The 24,578-nt window shown below is 34.0% G+C and overlaps 1 protein-coding gene across 1 annotated transcript in view; it reads right to left on the reverse strand.

The window, feature by feature from the left end:
* LOC105212457 (G-protein coupled receptor dmsr-1-like) overlaps window positions 1-24,578 on the reverse strand; it is a 170,758-nt gene that overhangs the window by 74,376 nt on the left and 71,804 nt on the right. Inside the window, exon 3 of the mRNA XM_054229979.1 lies at window positions 23,082-23,131. The gene's annotated coding sequence lies outside the window, so the exon portion shown is untranslated. The remainder of the gene's footprint in view (window positions 1-23,081; window positions 23,132-24,578) is intronic.

Genomic DNA, 24,578 nt, shown 5'->3' on the forward strand with positions numbered 1-24,578 from the left:
TCTGCAATCACCTTCTCAAGCGCAACACACTCACTCATGTGAAGACACACTCTAAACAAGCAAGCACTTGCATTATTTTACCTTCGTTCGTACCTCAGATTCCCCACTTGTAAACTCATGCAAACTGCATATTTGTTGTTGTTTTTGTTTTCCTGTGTGCGTGTGCGTGCGCTTGAAGGAGTTCGAGATTTATACGGGTTTTCAACGTTGCTTCCACACTCAGGTAAATTTATGCTTATTATATTAGATGTGAAAAACATGTTGTCGTTGTTGTTGTTTTAAACTTGTCATGGTCTATTGCCTGTTGCTACTAAACTGAGTCACTTGAGTATATTACAGTCGCATTAGAATAAATTTAATGCGTTGATGTCTCACTAAAGATACTAATATTATTTTATCTTTAGCATAAATGTTGATAATGTTGATGTTGGTAATTTGAGTTGGAAAATTATTTTAAAATAATTTTATTATTTTTTTAAAGAAAGTATGTATGAAACATTGTCTTCTTTTTTTCTTATAAAAATTCATAAAAATTATACTATTCTGATTAATCCAATTGACAAATAAATATTTTCACCCAGAATATATATATTTCACAAATAATGCTTTTTTGGTTTTAAAAGATGGTGGTTAATAAAGAAACAATCTCTAATTTCGATAATCTTACGAAATTCTATATGGAAAACCCTGTTTCATGAATGATATATAAGCAAGGTAGAAAAATAGTTTACGAAGTTTGTTTAATTTTTTCAAAAAGTCATTTTAGTCATAACATGGAGTCGGTATTCATTTAAAAATAAGTCGTCAGTTTTTCTATTGACCTCTGAAACTGAAAAATTTACTCATTAAGATACCTTTTCAAACGACTTTTGATGCTCCTTATACGATTATTATTTATTCTGATACTGCTTGCATTATGTGCGAGTCTTTTCAATTACGATCGTACTGAGGATTCCCCAAAAGGTTGTAGATTTCCATTTAATTTATTAAGAGAACTAGTATCTCCCCTCTTTTTATTATATGATCTGACTCCATTAGACACACCTACTTATATGTCTCTCATATAAAATGTGTGTTAGGGTAGATTAATACTAATCAGTAAAAATTTTATGGTTAAAATTGGTTTGAGCTATTAACTTAGGTAGGCTACGTCAAGTAGGATTAACGGGCTTAAGCATTATATGGGTTTTGTCGGGTAAAAGGCATAGGCCATTGTTTCAATATTTAATTCAAACTTTTTGCTGTCTAACAGATAAGTAGAAAAAATTAAAACTCATCCATAGTGACATCATTTCCGGTGACCCCTCGGAAAAAGGGTGCGTCCACGTTGTCAGCATAACTCCTAACAGTATCATCCAAAATGAGACCACAAACTCGTGCTTCAACGAAGGAATTTTGGTATTTTTTTAGTAGTTGTAATAGAAAAAAAAAAATCCTTCGTTCAAGCACGAGTAAATTGTATCTCGAACACCTGTGCAGAATTTCATCAAGATCGGTTGAGTAGTTTTAGAGAACGTTTGGCAACCGACTTTAAAACACGGTTCTGAGAAAAACGCGTTTAAAGTTTTGAGTAACAATAGTACTTGGAGGGCACATCTTCCAAAGGCTGTATCTCCGAAACTATTATTCGGAACGACTTGAAGATCTAGGATACTATTATTGAGATGTTGTAGAAATTAATAAGCAAAAAAAAAATTTTTTTTGAACTCACGAAACCCATGTTACCCAATACCAAACCAATAGGCATCGGTCATAGAGTGTAGTAGTAGCTTGTGGGTAAGCATTTCATAAGAAGTGTTAATGTACAGCCTTGTAGGATATTTAATATATTATTCTTCTCAAAGTGTGATTGCCACTCATGAAATTTTCTTGAAAACTATATTCAAGAACTTTAATTTGAATTAAAATTTCTCAGAAGACATTTTGATTGTATTCTTCTTACTATTAATCGCTATATATATTTTTACATATTCACAAATACGAGATCTTCGATAAAACCACCACAATAGCACGACAAATATCATCCACAAAGACCAATGCTAGTTGAAACGTAAGAACAAAGCACACAGTCCTCGCTCAAGGATGGCCAACGGACGACCCTTTCTTGCTCGCATTACGAACAAATTGAATTTGTGTTCACGCTTACGACACGTCGTGTCACATGTCCTTGTTTGTCCAAAAAGTGAGCGAAAATTCAATTTCGACAATATGTGCCAAACGCATTGGACCACAAGCAAACAGCTGATTTGTTATTGCCAGCAAAGGACACTACGTACTAGGCAAACGCTTTATTCGACTGCAAAGAGATATACTTGTTTATATGTATAGAAGAGTGTTTGCGTGCAATAGTGACTGGCGCAATGTGTATAATTTCTATGAATGTCAATATTATTGTAATTTCAATCTTCTGCTTTGTTTTCTTTGAATTAACACGTTTTTAAACACACACACCCATACACTCATTGAGTTAGAAATTCGAAGTTGATATTGAAGGTGAATAGCTCCGTTAAATCGTGTTTTCAATTTCGGCAATGCACGTGATATTCCTGGGGAATTGCGAACGTGACCTGTCTGGCAACAGAAACGCACTCAACGCTAACGTGATAAACGGACATTACATACATACATACAAACATATACATATATATGATATACATATGTATTTCTAAAGTATAATGATCGTTCGTGGCAACCTTGTGTTTAATGGAGACATGAGACACTCTTACTTACAACAATATTGCTTTTCTGCAACAAAACTCATTTGCTCACTCAATAGCAACAAGCGTGTGCTGTACGTAACGATGTTACGTCTTATGTGCTTGAGTAACATAATGCAGTTATTATTCTTTGTTGAAGTTTTGGTGTGTGCCAAAATGTTTGTTAGCTTATTGCCACTAGTTTAACGATATTGCTTATATTCGAAAGTGCTTCTTTGCTGGTTATGAGAGTGATGTTCTCATAGTTTGGTGTATGCCATCTGTTTGCTGGTGGCAATAATTGCTGATGAGCTGCGGATGTCAATGTGATTTGTGCGAGTTCTGTACTGAGGAACCTCGCCAAGATAGACTCTTTCGACTGTTGGGTTCAATGAATGTCACAAAGACGAGGAGTAAAGTTCATAAAGAACGAACCAAGAGTTCTAACTTTAGATCATGGTCCAAAGTGACGGCTTTAAAATGAACTTAGGCAGGTTTAGAATAGAAAGTGTGAAGTGCATCAACGATATACAATTATTTTAGAGCTGTCTAAAGACTATGTACCGGCTGTGGAAATATTTTGACACAGAGTCGAAGGAAAATGTGCTCTAGGCAAGTCACATTTCTGTTGCCTTAGAAGACCAATGGAATTAGGTTGCAATAAGTAAGAGGATCCTCGAAATAATATATTCTTTATCCAACAAATCAAAGTAACGTAAGTATTGTCAGTCTGCTTGAACATCTGCTTTAGGTTGTTCGATTCGCTACTCTCTAAAGATTGATGAATCGCAGAAAGCTAATATAAAGTAGTTTGAGCACAGAAATGTTTTATGTCCAAAAAAAAGCAGATATCCTCTGAACGCCTAGTTATATATGGCGCCAACTGGAAACACCAAGTGGAGCCAGGTCACTTTCCACTTGGTCTCTCCAACGAAGTGGAGGTTGTCCTCTTCCGTGGCTTCCTGCATCGTACACTTTCACTGGAGTGTTTTCATCAATCCGTACAACATGACTTAGCCAGCGTAGTCGGTCTTTTTATTCACTGTACTATGTAAATGACGTCGTATAAGTCGTACAGCTTATCGTTCCATCGTCTGCGGTTCGCCGTTGCCAATGTTCAGAGGGCCATAAATCTTGCTCAAAACCTTTCTCACGAAAACCCAAAGAGTCGTCTCATCGGATGTTCTCATCGTCCAAGCTTCAGCGTCATCCATCAGGACGGGAATAATGAGCGACTTGTAGAGTTTGATTTTTGTTCGTTTACTTTTCAATTGCCTACTCAGTCCACAGTAGCACCTGTTGTTCACTAGTAGACAAAAGTATCTAAGACTTCAAAGTTACGACTGTCAACAATGATGTGGGAGCTGTTTGTTTGAAGACAGGAGATATTTCGTCTTGTCCTCATTCACCAACAGACCCATTCGCTTCGCTTCCTTATCCAGTTTGGAAAAAGCAGATCAAACGGCGCGGTTATGCTTCCGATGATATCAATATCAGCAGCTGTACTCCCTAATTCAGTGTATCTTAATTTGAAATTCAAAGTGACTTTTACTTAACATATTACTAACCTCAACTTTTCCATTGCGTTTCACTTATTTAATAAATTCAGTATGAAATTTTATTTTCCCCAAATTTTTTGCTGCGCACAAATAAACAAATATTTATCTAAATCTGATCTTGTTGCAAATCAACGAATGTTTAAACACGCAAGTCGGGCACCTAACCTTCAATAATAAACGTACAAATTAATGCATGTTTGTAGAAACTTAACGGCCTCGCATGTTGCCTAAACATTAGCTGATTGCTCTAACACTCGCCTTTCCGGCCTGACCGGTGCAGCCTGTAGGCATAAGCCACAGCAAATACACTTAACGCCAAATGCTTCCTTCCTACTCAGCCCACCCACCGACGGAGTGCACCGCGCGAGTGACCGACCAGTGAACGGGGCATGCTCGCATGTTTCAGTGACATTTTTCCCGCACAAAAGTTTAATGATTAATAAGCTTTTATATTGTACAAAAACACTTTATCGGCGAAAGTGCAAACAGCTAGTTATAGCCGACTAAATGCAGTGGGGGCATTTGAGGCTTATAGAAACTCACATACATACTCATATGTACTTAAATGTGGGTATTTATATATACTATGGTGGTAATTACGTGCGAGTAGCGTAAAATTGTGTTTGCCTTTTGGCTTTATTGGTTGATTAAATTTAATGATTTATCCGTGGGTGGATGGAGGGTGTAGTATTTTGCATTCGATTTGTCAAAACTTGAATATGTGGGGCCACATATGTATATGTGGTCTATATAAAATATAATTTCTATATATAAATATAAGAATTTCATACAACACTGTCGCTGTTCATGGATTGCTGCTTTTAAAGCTGATAATTTTATTAAATAGGTCTTAAAACTGCTAATCGATAGCAAAAATATAATGTCTGTTTTCTCTTTTGAATTCAAACTGCAATTTGCTTGATTGGTGACATTAAAATGGTGCTAAATTGAAATAGTACACACGTAGATATTGAATAGTGTATTTGAAATTAAAATTTTTGTTGAAACTTGGGAGGAAAAAAGTTTTGAACTGACCCAAACATACTTCTCTATATAAAGAACTTATACCAAGTCAACTCAAATTATAGAAATATTTATTATTTCAAAAAATCTGAATTTTTTAATAATTTCCCAAAGTCGACATAAGCTATTTTTCCTGCTTTTCCTCAACATTCCAATATTGATTGATTGATTGCTGTTTACCGGCAATGAAATTATAAATAAATTATTCTGTCCGTTTGTGTAGCGCAAACAACCTTGATAATTTTAGTTTGACCTTCGCCTTGAATTTGCAACGTATTAGTATGATGCATTGTCTTTAAAGCTGAAGTATTTATAGTGGACATTCTTGTCACTTTTGACATGAAAATATTTTTAAATTGTCGCAGAATGTTGAACAGAGTTTAAGTAATAATTTTCCCATTTAACTCTGGTTTATTAAATATAAAGCTATATTAGGTTGGCAAATATTTCCCTTCCGATTTTTTTGATTTTTTTGCACCGGTCCAGTTGTTGGCAGTAGATGAAGAATTAAGCGTGTGGCCATATAAGAGCAGCTCAAAGTGGATGATTCCCTTCCAATCCCACCAAACACACAGCAAAACCTTCCTGTCTGTCAATCCCGGCTTGGCCACTGTTTGGGAAGATTCACCGGCTTTCGATCACGACCGTTTTCGCTTGATATTGTCGTATGTAATCTATTTTTCGTCGCCAGCCACCATCCGCTTCAAAATTGGGTCGAGTTCGTTCCATTTCAGCAGCATATCGCAGGCGTTGATTCGGTCCAGAAAGTATTTTTTCATCAAATCATGCGGCACCCAAACATTAAGCTTTTCTGTGGATACACAGAAGCCTTCTGCAGATGGTTTAAAATGGTTTGGTGACTAACTGCCATCTCCTGGGCGATGTCACAAGATGCCACATGTCGGTCTAAATCGATGTTGTCCATGATTTGATCGGTATTCGCTGTCACAGGTCTTCCGCCAGCTGGCTTATCCATGGTGCCGTTTTCAGCCGCTCTGAATTGTCGAAACCATTCCTCCGCAGTTCGAAGTGATAGAGTACCATTCCCCAAAACACCATTAACACGGAACGTTTCTCTACTGAATTTGCCTTTAACGACCTAATATATATCAAAATAATAAAGATGACTACACGAATCCGGCTGTCTGTTCGGCAAAAAATTATAGTTTGTTGTGAGAATTTGGCGACCTGAAAAGATTGATTTTGCGTTTGAGCAAAATCGGACTATTGCCACGCCCACAAACCGGCATTGTTCGAAAATCATTTCATAAGTAATTTCTAATACCAATAAGCTACGAAATTCCAGAGGGAGATGTGTACTTTCAAAGATTTTGTAGAAACGGTAGTGCTCCTGACCAATAAGCTCGATGGTCGCTGGGCCATCTCAAGATCGGACATTCTTAAAAAAAGTTCATCATGTTTCGTGTATTCCGCTGATTCAACTTCATCAAGTTTCAGCCTGTAGAGAAGATCTAATGGCTAAATGTCCAGTGATGATTCCTACTCTGTAACATGATCCTTTCTCTTGAAAGACTTATTTGAGTCGATAATGTTATGGTGCGACCTGTATTCCTGTTAGTGTCCAGACCTTAGGTGTTCCTATAACTGTAAAGCAACCTTTGAAGGTGCTGTGTGATCTTCAAGTGTTTATTGCAACTTTCTAATTTCTGGTTGCACCCTAATCAAGTACTTACTTACCTATTTAATACTATATTTGTTGCAGTACTTTGCTATATACATATGTAATAGTAAATCAATTGAACCTTTGTTAGATATTGACTTTGGTAACGCTTTGCCTCCCTTTTGGCATTAGATACTTTAATGGAACAACAATGTAAACAATACCGCTGTTTACAAACTCCCATATAATTACATGAGTATGTCAAATCAATTGTGTTTACATGAATATTTGCTGCAATACTGCTGCTGTGTGTGTTTAAAGGCAAGCAATTTGTCAAATTTATGCAAATAGTAGTTGCTTGAATACGCAAATGATTGTGACAAACTTACACTTACACCTACACAAAATACAAAATACAAAAATCACTGACAATTCGTACGTGTCATTGAGCAGCACACGAACGCATGCAGTGAGTCCTTAAAGAGTCGAAAATGAAATCACATGCCAGAGAGTAAAGAGGAAAAATCAATTCGGCACCCACATCAGCTCCATTAAACTTTTGCCAAACTTTCGATGGCCTTGTCATTGACTTCAATTAAATGACTCAAACAGGGCTAAGCAAAAACAAAATCAGCAAAAACAAAAAAAAAAACAACAAAAAGAAGAGTATAAGAGAAACAAAAACTGGCGAAAATAATATTATAAATATAAATACTCTAGAAAAGCGGACGTCGACAAGCGCGGCAGCAGAGGCCGTGAGATTTTCGGCAGATAAAAGTTGAAGAGCACCAAACAAATTGGCGAAAAGCGAAAGTAAGCAAATACAAGCGTATACACTTTGTGGAGGGCAGGAACAAATAGGAACAAGTGGACAAAGCAACAAAAAAATTCAGAAAATACAAAAAAAAAAAATCAACCAAGAATAAAACACAAATCATCAACAAGAATAAAACGAAAAACTCGCAGACAACCGATAAAACCACTCAAGCAAACCCAACCAAAAGGCTCAAATAAAGCAAATAGAATTTGAGAAGGCAAAAATCGAAGACAAAGTGAAACAATAATAAAACTGAAACTTCATTGTTTGACAATGAGCAGCAATCAATGGCGAAAGTGATGGAGGAATCTAGTGGTGATGGTGTTGACAGCATTCGTAATTCCTAGAGAAGTATTTTACACATACATATGTATATGTAAGCCTACAAGTTAAATAAAATAAGAAAAAAATTGTAGACAAAGGAATCTCTAGATTTCCCTGGAAAATCGAACTTTTAAATAGTTTTCCTAGACAAACAAATTCGCAAATTAAGTAACTTGTAGCCAATTTCAGCAAATAAATTTGCAGTTTAAATAAATTGCGGAAGGCTTTAATGTGAAGGTAGATAAAATTTTAAACATATTTCATATATTTAGAGACAATTAACTTTCAGTTTACCGAAGAGAATTATCTTTTGAAACAGATTTCGATGACTGTTGAGGGTATCACCTGAACAAGTTGAATATGATGGTAATACTTTCCATACCAAACATTTTTAATATGTATGTATGTAATTGGCGTGGAAACCGTTTACCCGGTTATAGCCGAATCGATAATAGCGCGCCACTCCTTTCTTTCCCTCGCAGTTCGGCGCGAGTAGGAGATCCGGTCCCTCTAACGGAGTGGAGGCATGCCCTTTCCTCGGCTTCTTCAGGCGGGTACTGCATCGAACACTTTCAGAACTGGAAGAGCTGGAGTGTTTTCGTCCATTCGGACAACATGACCTAGCGAGCGTAGCCACTGTCTTTTTATTCGCTGAACTATGTCAATGTCGTCGTATAACACGTACAGTTCATCGTTCCAACGCCGGCGGTATTCGCCGTTGTCAATGTTCTGAGGACCATTTTTGATATAACCTCAAATTTATTTTCAAAACTTCATAATATCTGTTCCCAGATTCCCAATTTGCCCGAATTACATGACCTCAACGAACTCGGTTAATTTATCCGTTGAAAGACTGACAACCCGGCAACATTTTACAAACATATTCGGGGCAGAATTTCAGTCACTAAAACAACAAACATGATGCCAACGATATAATATTGTATGATATGAAACGCTTCCTTTCTGTGCTTTTCGAAAGAGCTCATGATGTCATAGTTGAGGCTGGCCTCAAAGCCAAATTAATGTGTTCGAAAACAGCTGACTGACAAAATGTCGAACTGTCGTTAACTGAACTGAATGCCCGGTAGATAACTGACGAAATCCTTTCGAAATTTGTGGAATTGTGTTAATGGTTATTAAAAATTTTCAGCTCTCTTGAGTTTAAATTTAGTTAATCGAACTCGAGTATTTTAAATTTCGACTATCGACTTCGAAAGCGATATTTGATTCGATTATAGGATTAACAATTGCAACACTAGGAGATCTAAAAGTTTCCACCAAATGTAAAGTTCTATCTATTAAGTCTCGAGAGCAGGTGATGCATTTGCTTATATCAGTTTAAAGAGAGTTTAGTTGTAGATGCTTTATATCAAGAATATCTGTATACGAGTACATATTTTCCATATGAATGAAGTATATGTACATCGGCTGCTATCATAAACATAGTAAGTAAATAATATCTGTTAAGAGATTACAGATTATTAAATATAGTTTATTGAAGCCAAAGCACTACATAGTATTCCCACCCTCAATCAACAATAAAGACCACAAAATCGTTAATTGGCTTACATGTGCCTTAAAGCAAACATGTTGATTCTAAACTCACTTTTCTTCTTTCGGAAAATCCCAATCGGCGAAAAAAGCTTATTGTCGGCAACTGTTAGCCTGCCTGCAGCAAGTAATAGAAAATTCCTCTGCGGCATTTTTTGCCATGAAAAAGCTACCACTAACAAACCGATTGGCATTCTCCAGCGGCATTGCATGCATAACAACAAAAAAATCTATACACTTCATATATGTATGTGTGTCTGTATGTATGCACATAGTTGCGATACTTTACTATCAAAGCTTGCTAGGTGCATACCCGTGTGCACACAGTTGTAATGTACTATGCTGTTAGGACACGTGCCAGTGGCAATGTTAACGGCATTGTTGTGGTAAGAAGTACGGTTACATGAGTGGTTTTGATAGTTAATTGGAAACCAAAGGCTTAACGGTGTACTTTGTAGCTGTATGCATGGTTAAATGATAGCGGAACTGAAGCAAGGCAAACATTTTTAGATTGAAAGTAAACATCAGCGTTCGAATGATTAATATTCTATGAATTTTGGAAGGAAAAATAGTGCCAAAAATAGTATAGTATAAAATTAATGGAATCAAAAACAAAAAAAAATTATATGAAATCGAAAATTTATTGATGATTTTCGAGCACTTAAACTAATTAAATGCAGTCTCCATATTTTTTACGAAATCACTTGAGTGTCATTAAAAATATTTCCCATTAATTCTAAGGCACCGAAAATACTAGGTGTGCTAAGGAATTATGACTCTCATATCTGGAGGTGGTTACTTAATTAATATAAGCAAAAATTGGGGACATCAATTTCATAATGCACTATATATGTACTTCTACCTACAAACAATTTGTTTAACATGACAGGAAAATTATGATTTCATTTCGGGGAGAGCATGATTACCTCGAACACAAAAACTCAAAAATATGAAGTTCCTGTAATTTTTTCTATAAAAAGGCAATGGTTCCACCACTTTTCTTTTAAATTTAGTAACACAAATTATACTACCATACATAGTGAACTCTAATATTAAAGTGTATTAGAGCGAGCTATTAAAGAGTAGCTATGTACTATTTGAATGGGGAATTTTCCTCCCAATGTTATAGCTATTAATGATTATTACCGTTAGTCAGACGATGGCACAATTTGTATGGCGACTTTTTGTGATTAATAGTTATTTGCGCTTAGTAATTGTACACAATACTTATTTCATTAATTTTTGCTTTCTTCTTTTTTATATAAGCTTCTGCTTTACCTACACATTTCGTTTTTATTTTTATGAATTATTACATTTTTCTGTCATATCAATACAAAGGGGGCGCGATTGCACAATAACCACATTAATCAATATATTTACCATAGTCTGAATTCGATATGAATGAATGGATATGCATATGTTTCGCAGTATATAATTCTTAATACAATGTATATATGTACATACATGTCACAAAAAGATGTCTATCAAAATCGTTTACTTCGTGGAATTAATGAGCTTAACTTCTTTTATAGTTACACACTAATTAAAGACTTATTTATTAGACACTGAAGGAAGGGATATTTGATAGAATTGTTTGTGGCTTTAATATAAATAAACTAAAAACAAGTAGGGAAGGGCTAAGTTCGGGTGTCACCGAACATTTTATACTCTCGCCATTAATTTATTTAATTTTATTAATATAACAAACAATTTGACCCACATATTCGGCATATACATGGTATAAAATCCATTGAAAGTTGGAAACCCTAATATTAGTTATATGGGAGATAGGGAAGTTATGGCCCGATTTTACTCATTTTTGGCACGGAGACATATTATTAGAAGCAAAATATTCCCTCTGAATTTCTTTAAAATATCTACCTATATTTCCTCCTATATTTCTACCTATATTTTCTGTAAAAAAATTGTTAAAAGCGCTGATGTCCTCATATTCGATACATAGGGTCTTGAAAACTTATGGACCGGTTACGACGCTTTTTAGAATTGCGATGCCACTCTTTAAATGCAGTATTTTTGCAAAGTTCTGTTTCGATATCTTCTACTAATGCTTACTTTATATATTGTAAAGTAAACGATCAGATCGATTTCAAAGTTCGGGTATATGGGACGTAGGCGTGGTTGTGAACCAATTTGGACTATTTTATATAACATATCATTGGAATGTCAGGAAGATATTATGAACCGAATTTCATTGAAATTGGTCAAGTAGTTTCGGAGATATGGTTTTTAACCTATAAGTAGGCGGAACCACGCCCATTTAAAATTTTGTATACCATTTTGAGTGCAGCTCTTCTGTACCATCTTTATAATGAAATTTAAGGTTTCTGATGGTTTTCCTTACTGAATTAAAGCATTTATAGTAGTTTCCAACATAATTTTTATATGGGAGGGGCCGTGGATATAATCTGATTTCCTCCATTTTTTACAACCAACCCTTATGTGAACAAAACTATAATACTCTCTTTAGCAACTTTGTTGCGAGACTATAATTATAAAGATTTCTTGATTAAATTAGAAATAAAAGTTCACTGTTCTCCGGACGCTTTTCCGTACAATTTATGGAGGTCAACAAACCCTTTGCATCTCGTTCATTTAAAAAATCTCATCAAGTTTCTGTTTCTATATGATCTCCAATCATACTAAATTAAAAATATCCAATTATATCCAATTATTAATACCCAATTGTTTCCTAAAGCTACTAGTTAGAGACTTAATTCATATTCCAATTCTACCCTATAAAATTTAAACTGAGTGTACTCTCTTTAAAGACTACTCTCACACTTTATGCAGGAAATGGAGAATATATATATTATACAGTATAACTACCAGAAAACATAATTCATAGGTACTCCTTTTCTCATTTCTCATTTTAAAACAGCGCCATTTTACGACCCACTTTATAGTTCACGAACTCAGCAGGAGCAAAAGTGTTAATGAGATAGTTAAAGTGGATGAGCGTTAAAGCTTTTACTAGTAACGGTATTTATTTTTGGTAGTAAATTATATGAAGTGGAAATCAGTTGATGACTTCGAATACAAATATACGATGACTTGAAGTTGTAAATAACATTTCCTTGGCATAAAGCTAAAGTACAATAGAAACTTACAAAAAGTTTGCAAACTTTTTTCTTTAAAAGTGTATAAATGCCACATAACCTAAAATAATTCAATATTTATATTTAAATCCTTTATCTATTAAATCTTTATCATCTTGTTGTCTTTGCTGTCGCTTTAGCTATGAAAGCATTGAAAATAAAATTTATGAGTTGTAAAGGAACTCACTCCGCCATTACTAAATATTAAGATTTGAAGATAAAATGTTACCAAACTCCAGCCGTGAAAAAAACAAGGAAGTATTCACATACTTTTATTACTTTTTTGAGAATCTCCAGAATTATCTTGCCTTCCCATCTGTTTCAATAAATATACTGACCCTATTTTACTCGAGGGTATGTGCTTTCGAATAATTGTTTAAGTAGATTTGTGTATGTGTGTAGTATGGTTTCGGTTATGGATTTTGGTCAACCCAAAACTCTTAAACTACACAACAGTTTTCAACATAATTACGGCACACGAAGCTGAATAACCCTTCACTACAACCTTAACCCGAGCATTTAACCCAAAGACTCTTACATATACATATGTAAGTAAGTACAAGTTAAAGTAAAAGCAGGAAAAGAAAGTTTCCTATGCGAAATATATGGAAATTTATGCGCGCCTCAAAACCCCAAATCAACCTAACGCTGTATTTGGTATTTGCGTTCATGTTTAAGTTATGTGAAACCGTTACTTCTCCACGCTTATCAGCAAACCTATTTGTGCATGGATTTCCGTTTGAGAAAAAAGTAAAAAAGAGAGAGAAAAAACGGAAAGTCTTAGCGAAATAAAGTGCATGTGTAAGAATATTTGAAATGCTTAAACCCTCAAGTTGTCAGCACTGCTATTTGGCACATTGTTTCTTTTGGGGTTTGAAATATTTGCGAACCCTTTATGGTATTTTCCTACTCTCGGCATTTCAGCGCATATATTGGTCTATGTGTGTGTCACGTGCACGTGTCCGCTTTTGTTGGGATTTAAGTCCGAAATTTGTAATTTTAATTTTTTTCTTTTGGTCGCCGTTTTGTTTTCTTATTTGATGAATTCTTAGAATATTTATGAAAATGTTAAGTTTTTGTGGGATTATGGTTTAAAGTATTAAAATATATTATTTTTTATTTCAACTTAGTTGTTATGGACATTTAAGCTTGAAACTTATGCCAAAGCCAGTTATGGATGTAAAATAGATTTTTTTTTCGAAATACATTAAAATTGCCTTAGTCTTTTTGTATAACGGCCGCTTAGAGGAACCGGCATACATTTCAACTTAAAACTAAGCAGACATGCATACCAGATTGTAGCTTAGAACTAAGAGCGTAATACTAATTAATACTTAAAGTGTATACGCTTGAGACCAAAGAATACCTAATTTTTCCCGAAAGAATTGAGAGACTAATTCAGGCCAATATACTCTAAGCGAGCATTATAGATGTGGAAACTAATTTACATATGACAAATGCTTTTCGAGGACAATCAATATGACACAATATCATTAAATGTCTAATACGAGTATAATATTGTCACGAATTTGTGTATCTTCTAAAGGCTATTAACTAAGCGTAAAATTTTCTCCAACACTTGATTAAGGTCTCAACATTACATTTCAAAAACTCGATAGGTGGCGCTGTGATCGCAAAAATCGTATATCGATATTCAGTTTTATATTGAAGAACATTTTCAAAAGCATTGGACTCGTATGAGAGTATTGAGACCCATTGGAATTAACCGATCAGCAATACATTAAATATAAATGTATTTTGGGTTGATAAAATCCTTTGGATGTTCTGGGCATTTATGAACTTTATATTTCTTCGAAAAAATGAATTAGAGAAAATTTCCAACCATTTATGTATGATTTTCCACAAAGAATTCAATATTATAAATTCACAGCAGAGCTTTTCAATTAAATGAAATTCAATTCATAACTGTGAAATATTGTAACCTTAGCATATTCAATATCACACTTTTATATTTCAGCATTGAAAATGCTCATCAACGCTGTTAATAACTGTTTTGTTTGTTTAAAATGTCACCTCACTATATATCAAAAAATAACGGGAATTTTCATTTTTTGAAAAAATATTTATTCATTTGTTTACATTAAAGTTGTCGCCTTGAAACCCCATATTATGTCCCAATGCTTCCAATCGTCGAAACAATTCTCAAACACGAATTTTTCTGATAGCCTGTCTGTTAGCGATTGCTTTTAAAAGAATTATATTCTCCAAATCTGCAAAATTTTAAATTTTAAAATTCCTGTTATTTTTTGAACACACCTTGTAGGCATGTAAGTTTATTGTGCAGTACTAGAAAAATTAATTAATTTACAACGAGTGCATGTTTTCTGCGCGAGTGCCACTTCTACTTGTTTGCATAACCTAAAATTTTAATATCCTTTATTATTATTCTGCTTGTGTTTGCAATGCAAATATATGTTTATATTTTTTAATATAACGGTGTGCAGCATTTAATTGCAAACATAAAGAAATCAATAAAGTTGCGCATTTTTATCGCAGGTGAGAAAATTTTAAATAATTAAATTATGAAGTAGAGTAGAGTCTAGGGCGTCATTCACACATTTACATGGGCGCTCAGAGACAATAGTTGAGGGAAGAGAATATAAAGAGATATTAGATAAACATTTTTGAGTCACATCGGGTCTTTCTAGATATAAGTTCACGTTTTTATTATTTGCTATGAGTCAACATGGAATGAAAGAGATGCATTTATATGATCTAAGAGTGACAATAGTACAATATATCTCTAAATTTCTTGAGTGATTAGCAATATTCACTGCTATACAGGCCTTTTTAACTTCTAAGTTCTGGAATCTCATTTATATATTTTCTGAAAGGCTGAATATATTCATACGGGACATCTTAAAAATCTCTTTTTGGAAACAGTCTCTCCTAAGACCTCTTTTACTATATAGTGTAATAATGTCATTTGAGAATTTTAAATTTTAACATCGATGCTGAGTAAAAAATATGACTGATCATTTTGCTATGGAAGCAATATTGTCATGTAGCTCAAGGTAATAGTGAACATATTTATCTCGACATTTAATTTTGATACCGAATATACATTTTTAAGAGCTAAGTGATAAATTTGACTTTTTACTTAAAAAGTTATGAAAAAGGCATATATTTTTATCTTTCGGGCTGTCAATAGCATACATTTTGATATAGAATGGTGGCTACTTAGCCGATCTTCCGAATAATCTTTCCTTGGTAGGTCTTCTCCGAGAAGGTAATCCTAGAAATTCTGTCTTACACTGTTTGAAATTAACTAAAATATGGGGTCTTAATCTACATAAAACTTTCAAGTCTGTGAAAAAGTTTTTCCATGAACCGATATAAATTGAATTTATACTTGCTTGCAACTAACAATTACCAATTAAATGCAGGCGACAAGGATTGCAAAGTCATTCGACTAAATGGACGAAAATTCCATACAACAACAAAATCAACAACTAGGACAAACTATTTATACATATGTACTTATATACTTATATGTATGTATAGCTAAGTAAATATATACACCCAAAGCATATAATGCAATGTTCGAAAGTGGCAAATAGTCCAATTGCCAATTGGAGCACTTGAGTACACCTGCAATTTGCAAGGACGCAATTATCAACACCCGCCCGCAGTTATGCCAAGTCTGCCACGCATCGCCGAGGGACGCAATGCAATCAGCGAAATAAAAAGAAACAACAACAGCAACAACAACGTGAGAAGTGCGCTATAATATTACGCAAGTCAAGCAACTCGTGGCGCACTCACACACCCACTCGCATGTGTGTATAAGTATAGTAGTTGTTGCTGCGCTTGTAGGTGTAATTTAAATTTACTGTTAATTGACGTAAGTGCACATACATATGTACTCGTATAGCAAAACTCTTATACTTAATGAGCAACGAAAGTGGCACAAGGAAACTGATATGAATATCCAATCAACTTTCACTGTAAACTTGCGTTTTTTTTCTTTTTTGCAATTCAGCAGATTAAATGAACACGAGGACACTGTTAATCAAGTATGGTTATTCATAAAGCTAATTTAATGGGTGAAGAGGCGTCTTTGGTGCTTCAATATATCTCGCGGGGAATATATGCACTTTTTTATGTTTTAATTTGAAGAGAAAGAAGTGGCGCCTTCCATATAAATTAAATATTAATAATATTTTCTTTCTATGGATTTCAACACATTTAAATCAGTTTTGTTTAAATTTGTAAAGGAATATCTTCATCCCGCTAGAGGGCGCCAGAGTTGTTGATTTTCAAAAAGTATAATTTTGATCAAATTTGCTTTATAGGTTAGATGCAAATCGATATAGAAAAGGTTTTTTAATTACTATATATATTATATCATACAGCTGAAGCATACACTTTTGAAAAATGTTTGACCGAGTTGCTCTTATTTTATGTTCTACTTAAGGTTATGTGAAAAATGGGAGGTCCTTTAAGTACAAAACCCCAGTTTTATATAATGAGTAATTTGATATCAGAGCAGTTCTTCCTTATCAAAAATAGAATCTCAAGTTTCAAATTCTTCGAAATTTAATAAAAAATAAAATCGAACTCAGCTCATGTGTAGCAGTAAAGCATACTTTTAGATATCACTGTCGAACCTCCAGAAATGTTTTGGATCATTTTTTTATTTTCCAAATATGTTTAACTTTATGAAAAATGTTGAGATTTTGTTGTGGCCATGAGATACATATACGATATGAGCAACACAGTTAAATGAGTTCACTTAAATTTAGTCAATTATCTACATAAAACCTTGCTAATTAACTGTCACTTGTTTATGTGAACTAATTAAAAAGCCGAAAAAGCTAAGCTAAATAATAAGTGATGATCCAAAAGTGCCAGTATCGGCAAAAAAATACTAAGTTGGCTTAACTTAATTTCTAGTACCAATCAATGGGCACAGTCATTTGATAATATTAACCCATGGTATATGGGTAATATACACGCCTATTATTTCATAACTGAAGTACTCATATAATTAAAACAACAACTACCTCATTCAACTGGGATATGATATGAATATACATAAATGCCAAAAGGAAACTGCGTCTGCAATAGTATGAAACTGTGAGCATTTTTAGTGTTTGGCCTTACACATCTTTATGATGTTGCGTATACGCTCCGTACGACCAGATAGTGGACATTTTTATGAGACAATTTACTTTATATCTGCTTAATATTTGGTTATATATCACTCATTTTTAATATGATAATAAATGTTAACTTATATTGCGGCTTGTTTGGCACTTTAGGTGAAGAAAGGATTGTGAGTAAAGGATGTGTTTTAGGCATGTGATTTTCAAGAAGGAAAAAACACATATAATTTAATGTTATAGCCAAGAATTTAGCTTTATTATAAAGATAAAGAATTCTCATTTTGTTTTACAAATCATTTCGGGGAAGTGATCGCCGCGGGTGACTCCAAAAAAATTTCAGCTGTGAGGCGCAATTTTCGAAAAATTCTTGCAGTAATTGGAGTCGTATGTCAGCAATAAATGTTGTTCCGTAGTAAGTCTGTTCATTATGAAATGGAAAACCGAACTGAGTATAAATCAAGCAACAGCTGACAAAGTGAGCAACTCTGAAAAAAATGTTGACTCATTGGAAATCACACACTTTATTTTATATTTAGTTAACAATATAAGCAGAGATAATCAATTTTTTGTTAGTAAGTAAAATTGAGAAATAAAATTAGTAAATTGTTGAAAAAAAGTAATTTTGACGACTTAAAAAAGATAAATATTATATCTTAAAAACTAGTTTTTATTTTTTAATTGTTTTCATCCTTTTGCAGATATCTGTTTATATATTATATTAGTGAATATTTAATCATATATTTAAATTAAATTTATTTAAATCAATATTTTTAATTATCATCAAATACACACATTCAGTCCCATCAACCCACTAAATCACACACAAAATGTAATTAAAACTGATATCCTCCAATTACAGTGCTAATTAAGCGACTTTTAACGCAGCGATTTCACTTGACACACACACTTAAACTGTAGTTAGAAATTACCTTACTCAATTACAATACAGTTAGTCATGAAGTGCTTTACTATGGATACATGGCAAATAAGGGGATATCGCTAAAATGCAAGCGCGCATGGAAATCTATTAAAAACTTTTCAAATTAAACAAAGTGTAGCGCATGCATAGCAAAATGCTAAATGCTAGTTGCTAGTGTGTGTGTAAAAATTAATTCCTAATTTGCTACACAATTACTTACTAGCACTGCTTAACTTGCACAGAAGGCATACACACATATACTTCAAGCAACAAGTCTGGAATCACGCATACTAACAGTTCAAGTAAGAAAATATACAATAAAACACACAAACTTATGTTTAAGTGCACAGGTAAGCTGCTACAAGCACCTTCAGGCACTTCTTCCCTTCCCGCGCGCAAAGACTTTTAGTCGTAAATCAAGCTGAACTCGAGTTAAGAATGAGCTATCGCAGCCTTTGGATGTCTCAGCTCACATACATATCTCTAAATGTATACCTATAATGTTCATATATGTATGAGCATTTGGGCGCTTATGGCGGTTGCTTTGCGGTATAATTAAAATCAAAATGCTTAGCTTTGGTTGTGCGGCATGCACGCTCTCAGCGTAAACCACAAAAGCCACTCATCAAAAAGGTAGTCAAACTTTCTAATTGCAGATCACAAAGTTTCTGACTACGCACCACGGGAATTAAATGCTGCCACATGAGTGCCATATTTACGTACATACGAGTATATGGTTGAGGGCACAAATTGAAGTTTGGCAACTTAATGCGCGAGTGTGAGTAAATATGCCAGTAAATTGGGCAACAAAATTGCGCTTAAATATACATAAATTAATTTTTAGAGCGAAAGTTGTAAAAATTGTTGTTAACTAATTATGGTGGAGCAGAGCAACAGCGGCAGCGAGGGTGTATGACTTAAGTGAGTGGGCGTGTGTGCCGTTGAAAGTTTTGTCAATTTCGCGGTAAAGCATAAAATCTGGCAACAATTTTGTATTTTATTAAATATAAAGAAGTTCGAGTAACAAAAAGAGGAGGGATCGTTCCGTACAACTTCTAATACAATTGCTCAAATAATTTCCTTAAAAAGTTAACATTTTCCTAAATTTTAATCGCGAATATATACGTGAGGTTTTTATATTGAAACAAAATATTTAAATAAATAAATAAGTCTCTTAACTGTGACAAATTCTTCCTTGAGCCGATAATTCCACATCAGTTCATAAATTTTATCAACTACGTATGATGTGAAAATCACTTGAATCACTAATATTACACTAAATTAACAAATTAAAGAAATTCCCGATTTAAAATTCATTGCGCCTAAATGTATACTCAATATTTTATTTTTAGACCAAATCTAAAGCCACTTGTTTCTATTTCTATCTCATTCCGCAATAAATGCAAATTTGCAACAGTTATAGAGAATATAAGATTATCAAATAATTATATACATATAGAGTTCTTTAGAAGAGTTTATTAATGGTGGTGGGTTGAAATTGGCACCTATTAAGTGTAAGAGTAACCAAACTCATTTAAGTCCAGAAAAAAGTTGCCGTCTTTTAAGTGTTGAATGAACTAACATTGCCAAATCAATAAAAATATTCTCTAAGAGCGTTGAAGCAATTTCTGTACTGAGTCGAATCCTTCGATATCGATTCATGTAAACAAAGGGACTTTCAAGTCATTGTTAATTGCGTGACTTCCCAGATAATATGGGATATATTAACAAAAGTGGGGAGAATTTGAAACAATAACATAATAAAGATTGGCATTCACATTCTCTAAGTACTTAAGTGATGATACAAGAAGGCGGTGATATTAAAAAAGTGAGAGAATTTTTCCTAGATCGCGCAAGGAAATGTTGGGATGATTCCACCTAATAAAATGTTTAATCTGACCACTAGCATTCTAATGGCCATACATCTACCCTTCCAGGGAAATCTAAACATTGCTGAGGGTGAAGAGTTCCCTAGACATCTTGCGATTTCTATTGTACCAGTTCTTACGACAGCACAGGTTCTAGTGACTATCCAGCGCTCGATCAGTTCAGCTGAGACCCAACAGTCCAGTAGTAAACGACATTAGGATAGTGGTGCTCATACTTGTTGCTATTTTACTGTAAGAGAGACTAACTTATCTAGCTTAGCAAGCTCATTAGTATTACAATTTCCTTCGCCCAAACTAGTCCGAACTAGAACTGGCTATTTATAATTTCGGTAAGGTCTCCAGATATTCGAATATTCCGAGTACTACTACTATAGAAGGTAACTTTTCTTCATCATGCACTATTTTGAGCACGGACACTTTTATCGCGATTCCATAGAAATTTGAATCATCCTATTTGAAAACCCATCCAATAATCCTTATCTTAATAAAAATAATCTTCGCGCTTGTATCTAAAGTAGTAAAAGAATACTTCTATAAATATTCGCTTTTACAAATCCACTGCATACCATTCCCTTTAAAACGTAAAATAAATTAATTGCGTCCCAAAGCAATATCGAATGCAATTCGCGAAATATTTACAATTGCATTACACAAACTAAAATGGAGAGAAATGTGGATAGCAGAGAAGAACAACAAAGCTTTGACACGTAAATGGGAATGCAGCGTTGCGAAAATTCGCCGAAATCCATTCAGAGTGCAGGGTATTAAAGGGAGACACGCGCGCTTTAGCCACAAGAACTTCGCTGAGTTGCAGCAGCCAATTTTTAGTTTTTTTTCTTTCACAGCAACAGCTGTAACAGACGTGGCAATGTTGCTTAGTGTATTACATTTGTTGCGAAAGTGTCAGTCACTAAATATATTGCTCGTACACTGGATGTGTGTATATGTATGCATGTGATTCGATTCTCAGGAGTATCAGTTGTATGAGTACATGGGAAAATGCCTCACTACCCTACACATATGAATTCTTTCGAACTTTTGCAGCGATTCTCGATAGACTGACAGTCAAATTTGGTATTTCGTTTAACCACAAAATGCTGCTGGCATTACGAATTGGCTATGCTTGAAGCTATAGCTTAGTAACTGTTAGAAATAACAGACATGTTGTAGAGAATGTGTGTAGTACGTTGATGGAAATTAAATCGAAATTAGGAAAAGAAATGCATCTGATGTTTATGTATTTCTAACAAATTTCGTTGCATAATATCACTTATACTTTATTTATAACGATTCGTTAAACCTTCGATAGTGCTGAAATGTACAAACTGGTATAAATAATCTAAACTGGCATAAATCAATAAGATCGTTATAATAACATCGAGAATGATTAGAAATGGTTTTGATAAGGTCGCCACAACTCAAAAAGCTTGAGCTTTTGTAATATATAAAATGCTTGACAACAGATCAGGCTCACTTATAGTTAGACTAGAGGTGATGAACCGAAAACGAAGATTTAAATCAATATTTCCACCTAATTTTTAATACGTATAACCTAATAACATTACATATCCTTTTGCTTCTTAAGGGGTTACATGGGTTTCGTGGGTTTAAAAAATCTATTTTTTGTTTTTTGGCTTATTCATTTTTACAACATCTCAAGAATAGTATCTCCAATCTTCAAGTCGTTCTGAATAATAGTTTCGGAGATACAGCCTTTGGAAGGTGCACGCTTCAAGCCAGGTATTATTGTTACTCAAAACTTTAAAGTCGGTTATCAAATTTACTCGAAAACTACTCAACCGATCTTGATGAAATTTTGCACAAGTGTTCGAGATACAATTTACTCGTGCTTGAACGAAGGATTTTATTTTTTTTCTATTACAACTATTAAAAAAACACCAAAATGTCAAGCAAATTTTACCGAAATTCGTATTTTTTTGGAAAAACGTCTGCCAAAATTACAAATTTTATTTTTTTTGTCTTACCTTCGTTCAAGCAAGAGTTTATGGTCTTAACTAAAACACTTATTTGGGTTTTTTTCATTTTGGATGATCCTGTCAGGAGTCATGCTGACAACGCGGACGCACCTTTTTTCAGAGGGGTCACCGGAAATGACGTCACAATGAGGAGTTTTAATTTTTTTTTTTTTGAAAATTTCTAAAATTAATCTTTAAATATATATATATAAGACAGAAAAAAATTTTGTACATGGAAAGAAAAATATTGAAAATAACCCATTTTTGCGCTACAAAACCCATGTAACCCCTTAAGCTTCTTGGCCACCTTTAACAGTCCCGTTATTTGTTATGTAACTTTAATAAGAACTGGTCAAAAGTAGTATAAAAATGTTTCCACGAAGGAGCTGTGTGTTTCACAAATACAACAAAAATAATCTTAAGCTCGAAAAATAGTAAAAATTTACTCTAAGTTTACTTACCAAAATTATTCCGGATTTTCATGGTCTGAATGTTGAAAGTTATACCAAATCTGAAACGAAACCAAAAAATTTAATTAATTTTAAATATTTTTATTGTGAGTGGAGGCATATACCAAATATATTTATAACTAATTTTTATTATTATTATAAATAATATTTATAAGATTTATTTTTTAGTACCGCTGAGTCACCTAAGACACCAAAATAGTCGGACATGTTATGCTTTGCTTATATATTTTATATATTACAGCGCAAAATATAAACTCCGATGGTACAATTTTATTAAAATAAAATAAATAAAATTATTAAAAAATATTTTTCATGGAAAATCATGAATCTTTGATTGATATTGTATTCACAAAACCAAATTTTTCAATATTTTTTATATTTATTCCCAGCATTCGTTGCAGTTTTCTATATTCTATATGTGCTAATGAATACGAAAAAAAAGAAAAAAGCTGAAATCACTGAATTGTGGAAAATTTGTCATGCAACTGACATGCTGCTGTCGGCTAAAGCAAATCATTTTTAATTGACTTTGAGTCGACAAATTTCATTTGAGATTTTCCAGTGCTATAATTTTATTAAAAAAGATATGGAGTTTAAAATATGTATCTACACAAAAATCAAGCGTTTACAAACAGTTGAAAATTTCAATTTCAAATTGGATCATATTTTTAACAAATTTTAGAGAAATCTAATATTGTGTGAAATATATGCCAGCAAATCCCTTACGTATTTCAAATACGTAATCAATATATTACAAACTGCAAAATAACAACTTTTCAAGCATACTTCAAGGCGCTGACACCTTATGCGCCGCATTACGACCGCATACGCCTCCAATGCCCTGTGCTGAAGCAAGGGCAATTGCCCTATTTTCGCTCCGATTCATGTCAACAAGCGCTACTCGAACTCATCAGCTGCCACACACACACACACTCTCACACATCTGTAGCTTATATTTCTTTGTTTATAGCCAAGTGGAACGCTATTCCCAGGCGTTCATAAAAACAAAATAAATTATGTGCAAATGTTAGTTGCCATAATGATTACCCATTACAGCAGTAACTGACAGCCAATGCCTAACGCACACACACTCAAGCATTTACGAGTTTATATATAATATTTACATGAATATATTCGAAAGCTTTAAAGCGCTTAACATATTCGAAATGTGTGTGTATATTACAAACAAAAAAGCGTTAGACAAACGAGTGCAGGCGACCAAACCACACCACACCTTCGTCGTTTACGAGTGCCTAAAGACAGTGCGAACACAAGTGCATGCATCTTCTGCCGCCCACAACTTTCACTTCACTTTTTTGTTTTGTTTTCACTTTCCATTTGTTGCCTTGATACTTTTACAGCGACGCTATTGACCGACTTTTGTCTGAGCTGTCGCTGAACTGAACTAAATTTTCGAAAAACCAATTTCAAATCAGCGCCCGCCACTGACACGCTACTAAGTAATAATGGCAAATATGCTACTCGCAC

Source organism: Zeugodacus cucurbitae, chromosome 4 (assembly GCF_028554725.1).
Source record: "Zeugodacus cucurbitae isolate PBARC_wt_2022May chromosome 4, idZeuCucr1.2, whole genome shotgun sequence".
NCBI classification, from domain to species: Eukaryota; Metazoa; Arthropoda; class Insecta; order Diptera; family Tephritidae; genus Zeugodacus; species Zeugodacus cucurbitae.